Consider the following 6000-nt stretch of genomic DNA (forward strand, 5'->3'; position numbering starts at 1 on the left):
ATTTGAAATTATTCTAGCCTTGGTGCCCGAATAATTATAATTTTAATAAAGACAGGAGGCGAGTATTTTGACCCTTGGATCCCCCTAACGGTACAGGTTTTCAAGATAGTTTTTCAGCTCTTCCCCCCTTTCAAGTACGCTGACCGCCCACATCTCAGAGGGCATTACCGATCAGGCCTTAATGGTAGCAGAACTCCGCACCTTCCGTGACAAGGGGGCTATCCAGCGGGCAAAAGGATCAATCGGTTTCCTCAGCTCCTTTTTCCTAGTACGCTAATGCACCGGGGACTTCCGCCCAGTGATCAATCTACGGGCTCTCAATGCTTTGTTTCTCGCCGCTTCAAAATGGAAGGGATCCGTCTCTTCGGAGACCTTAGGTTGGAAGGCGATTGCTTTACATGGTTAGACCTCTCGGACGCTTTCTCTCCGTCCCTATTCACCCAGATTCCGGGCGATTTCTTCAGTTTCGCTGGGGCAGGCAGGTATGGCAGTTAAAGGCCCTTCCCTTCGGCCTAAGTTCAGCCCCTTGGTGCCTTACAATGCTCCTGAAGCCGGTCATGGCTCTCTTCAGGTCCAGGGGTATCAGGTGTATAGTCTATCTAGACGACATTCTACTCTTCTCTGGCTGCCAGGAGACCCTGCTCGCCCAGACCGATTTCGTGGTGCAGACCCTTCACCAACTCTGGTTTCTAGTCCATTCTCTCAAATCCGAACTAGTCCCAAGCCGCTTTCTCTTCTTAGGCTTCTTAGACAGCATGTCGGCGGTTCGATATATCAACCGCTTAGGGGGTTCTCGGTCCAAGTACCTCAGAGGTAACAAAGGATGTTTTCGACTTTTGCCTTGCGTGCAACATACTTTGCCGGCAGGATACCTCCCGGGCGCCGAGGTTCTCTTGGCGGACGGGTTCTCCAGACACTGGCGGGATGCGAGCGACTGGAGACTTCTCGGTCGGGTCTTGCACCTGGACCTATTTGCATCCAGGACGAATCCCCAGACGGTCATTTCGAGGGTCATCCATCACCTGTGTTGGGACGGGGGGCCTTTGGTTCTGGTGACCCCCCGTGGCATGCTCAGCCGTGGTTTCCAGCCCTGCTGCAGTTATCTGCCCAGGATCCTCTGTAGATCCCATCTCTGTACTATCACCTGACAGGCCCGGAGGTCCAGGTTCATGCGCTCATCCTGGAAAGACATCTCCTCCTGGTCGTATGGACGATTTCAGGGGACCCCGAACGGTCTCGGGCCTATTGGAGGCGGCTCAGTCCTTGCTCTGCAAATCTTGGGCTCCAGGTACCGGTATGTCATACCGGACAGCTTGGCGAGGCTGGGCTCCTTGGAGTTTGGGACGGCACATGGATCCCCTTGGCTCCCTTAGTCTGCCACCTTTTGCGTGGTATTCATTTATCCCGTCCTTCGGCGCCGCGCTACGGTTCTCTGTGGGAAGTAGCTGTCGTGTTAGTTTTCCATTCGGGATGGCCAGACAACGATTCACTCTCCCTCCAACAGTTGTCGGCGAAACTTACCCTTCTGTTGTGTCTCTTATGCTTTCGTAGGGTTTCAGATGTTAGCGCTTTGGATGCTCATGCTGTCTCTATTCTCCCCTGAGTTGTTCTCGTCTGTATCCTATCCCTTTTTTCTAGACGACCCAAAAATGTGTCGCCGGGTGTGTCAGGACTTATCTGTCACGCACGACGTCGATACGTCCGGTTTTGACATCTCAACTCCTCCTTTGTGAAACCTTTCAAGGCTGTTTTTCTTCTCCTACAGGAGCATCGGTGCTCTTTCCGTCAGGGGGGCTGCGGCCTCCTGTGCCCTTCGGGCTGGTGGAGCTTTAGTGGCTTTTCTGCGAGCGGCGGATTGGTCCCGTGCCGCCACCTTTCGGGCATATTTCCGCCTGGTTTCTTCAGGGGCAATGGCGTTGGTTTCCGGCGTTAAAAATGCAAAATACGAAGCCTCCTGTCTTGCCTTAAAATTTGAAATTATTCTAGCCTTGGTGCCCGAATAATTATAATTTTAATAAAGACAGGAGGCGAGTAGGTCTGAGGTTTATAGGATAATGTGCTGCTAGGTATAGATATTAGTTACTCCCCCAAGCCTGTACACAGGAGAGAGAAATATTAAACTCGCCGTAGGTGTTCGGAGGTTCGGTATTACGCTTGTACTGAGTTAAATGCATAACAAGACATATCTACCGGCCAGAAAGAATGCCTTGGTGTTCCAAGCAGCCGTGACGTCTTGGGTTTTTAATAAGAGTCCTGGATACAACTGACCCTAATTCACTGCCAAATTATAAGTAAATGTGGAAGCCGTGAAGATGCCGCCCAAATTTCCAGCGCTGGCAACCAATACCTTTTTGTCTTGTAGTGCCGCATCTTTGTGAGAATCTTAATGTTAATCTTATCAGATCCATTGTGTTTTCATCACCACTTGATCAGGTATATGGGCGCCCTCACAAAACGTGCATCTATGAAGGAAACGGTCCTGCGTTAAAGAGCTGCTGGTTAGAAGGAATCACCATATTGGTAAACAAACTAAAACCAGTGATGTCGTTCAAAGCTCCCCTGCCAAAAAATAAAATGTAATCTTACTGTAACGTGTGAGTGACTCAGGTGAACGGTCCATCCAAATAGAACGTATAAAACAAAGGATACGAAGAAGCCAATGGCGCAGTACAAAAAAAACCACCATATAAATTCAACTTAAGTGCATTCACTGAGGGAGAGGTTTTAGTATCGCTAAATTTATCTATTAAAACTGCCCATAGTTTGTACTTCTTGTATTTAATGGAAATCTATTTGGGACAAAATGGAGTCTTTTTTTTTTTTTTTTTTTTTTTTTTTTTTATGGCAAAACCATCATATACGTAATCAGTTTTATGCCCAGAGTTATTTATATTGTCGCTGCCCCTAGGTGCCACGTAGACAAGACATTGGTTGCGGACGCTAGTTTAAGCAAATTAACCTGAAAGGGACACCGTCGTATGCGTGATAGCCGCGTGGTCTCTTTTGCAAATGCGGGGGGGGGCGGGGTCGGATATTGGTGACCAGCTCTAGCGCTGATTGGTGGACACCATGCGGGGGTTCTGTTCAGATTTCAAAGATCACTTTCCTGCCGCTGATTGACAGCTTCAAGCAGCCAATGAATGGCAAGATATCAAATCATGAAGGAAGAAGCACGCTTTTGCAGCAGGACTGTAACTTCCGTGTTCGGTAAGTGATTTTATTTTTTTGGGGGGAGAATTCATATTAAAAGTAAGTGTAGTGGGGTTAGGGTTACTCTAATGTAATAGGGCTGTCCGTTGAAGTAAGCTGGTTCATTCCTTTAAGCATTTTTTGGTTTCGGTGCCATCCTTTGTCTCTTGGACAATTGGGGGTTCCCATCAAAATGAGGCAAAACTTAATTAAATATTAACTGGAAAGGCTTGGACATTTAACCCCTTAAGGACAATGGGCGGTCCCTAAACCCATTGAAAACAATGCATTTTGAGCCCGTACATGTACGGGTTTTGTCATTAAGGGGTTAATGGTACTAATGCTGTGTTTAGGGGCGGGGGAAGCTGCAGGTAAACATTGTGCTGTTTATATTCATATTATAGATACTAACTGCAATAATTACATGGTATTTTATTAGTTTACATATCAAATGACCCAAGAGGGACCACTTACTATACACATTATTGAATGAATTTAGGTCTGTAGAGCACCAATACTCGTACTCTCCAAAGATTCTGGGCTCCGTGGAAGGAGGGACTGTCCCTTCTGTATAGAGCCTCTTGGGAGTTTTTTTTTTTTTTATTTTTTTTAAATCTATGTGGGTGTTTTTTTTTTTTTGTTACCTTGACTTTGGACATTTTATATGAATATTTTCCATGAACGTTATTTTTTTTTTCCAGCTTCGTAGCTCAGTCATTTTTTCTTCCCCGTTACTTTTACGTAATCCCAGTAGCTATTGGATACAGAAACTTTAAATCCTGCGTTTTTTTTTCTCTGTGGATGGTGGCTGTAGCCCGGGGTTATTCTTCTGAAGTGCATAAACTGCTTTGTCACAAGAGTCCTTATGTCTAAAATGACAAACTTGACCGATTTTCTGTAATGTGATTGGAGCGTATCCATGTTTCTTTGAACAAGGGGGCTTTTTTTTTTTCCTCCTTCCATGGAAACAAGTTGTCATAGCAACTATTAGATGGGAGGGTTGTGTAGGGATATTGGATTGTCTTGTGGTTGATTTTAGTATTTTAATTTTTTCTTCTAATGATCCTTCATCGAAGGCATTTCGAAAAACCTTTTTTTTAAAAAAATTTAATATGAAGCGGCAAAGAATAGGCTGCTGAGATATTAAACCTCTGAAGAAGGAAAATGTTAACCTTAAATACCGTACTTGTGCAGAGATTTGTGGCAAAGAGCATTGGTGAGAGGTGAAGGGGCATTTTTATAGTTGTTGCTCCCGGCAGATTTCTAGATCTGGATAATATTATAGAGGATGACGAGAAATGATTAAAATCTAACGGTGTCTTAAAGTGTCCTTGCATACGGATTGCTGTCTATACACGAGAGCTTCTTAGTAAGTCCCGTTAATGCTCTACATAGGAGTTGAGAGCGAAAGCTGCTGGGCTGAGGTCAGTATGCGGGACATGGCGTTGGCGGACAAAAAGTCTGTCCTTCCCCCTACCAGGACATGGAAACCCCTGGGGTCCCAGTAGCCAGTTCTGATTCCTGGAGACTCCGGTGCCTACTTTAAGGGATCACCGCGATGTATAGCTCTTCTGACCCTTCTGATTAAAGCAGTGTATCATTGGCCAAAAACATGTAGCTCAATGAGTTGTTAATTGAGATACCTGCGCTCAAGCTATATCCCAGGGTCGCAGCCTGTTTGCTGCCCTCAAGCCCTGGAATTAAGCGCCCCGTTAATCACTTTTTTGGGGGGGGGGGGTTGGTGGTTATGTATAACGTCATTCTAGCTGGCAAAATACAAGTCATTGCCGTAACATCCATTGGAATGTTTCTTCTGATCCGCTTTTACCACTTAACACAGGATTGTTATTACTTATTGACGTATATATATAGCGCCATCGCATTCTGCAGCGCAGTACAATGGGTTCGCTCGTTTTTCCTATCCCCACCGGATCTTGTTCTTCCAGAACCTGCTTGCAAATCTGTGAAATGGCTGAAAAGCATTTAAAACGGAAACCTGCAAATAAAATCAAGCAGAAATCACTACAGGAAGGTTTTGAAACATCAGGTAGGCAGTGTGTTAACCTGGAACTCATAAATGATGTATATATATATCTATATGCAGGATGAGTGACCCCCCAAACCCAAAAGTATATTACATGAACACCGGCGGCAGGGAAAGAGCCAAATGTGTTTGGGGGGGATTCTGGGGAATCCCTCCATGCTTTTACAAGGGGGGGGGCACACAGCTATTATATGCATTAAACTGCGTATAATGGCCGGAGTGCCCCTTTTAAATACGTTAAGGAGAAGCTCCCAATACCCACCTGATAAAGACCCCGGAGAATGAGGGGGCAGAATTGTTGATTTTATTAACTCCACTCACCGCTGAAAGAAAAAGCTTAAATATGAGAAAACAATTTCTATTGTTTTTTTGCAAATAAAATTCATTATACCATTCGCGGTTTATAAAAGAATCCATGCGCAGATTTGCAAGCGGTAAAATGTATTTATTGTATTACATGACATGTATATTTTAGTTTCTTCAAGCTTTAGCCTTAAAAATAATTCCTATATTGTTTTACGTTGCTGCTCATAACATTGAGTCACAATAAAACACATATTTTTTTTATAAAATGATTTATTTTACATATTTTATTATCCTAAATCTTCCAACTTGACCGTTCCTTTTTCCAGTTCGCAGAGAAATGGATAATTGCCGAAGGTTAATCATCCAGGAAGGCCATGCATTAGCATTACCATAACATTTAACGGCTATTTCTGTGTTCGAATTAATTGGAACATCGTCTAATCCGGATGATATAAGAACTG

Source organism: Spea bombifrons, chromosome 6 (genome assembly GCF_027358695.1).
Source record: "Spea bombifrons isolate aSpeBom1 chromosome 6, aSpeBom1.2.pri, whole genome shotgun sequence".
NCBI classification, from domain to species: Eukaryota; Metazoa; Chordata; class Amphibia; order Anura; family Pelobatidae; genus Spea; species Spea bombifrons.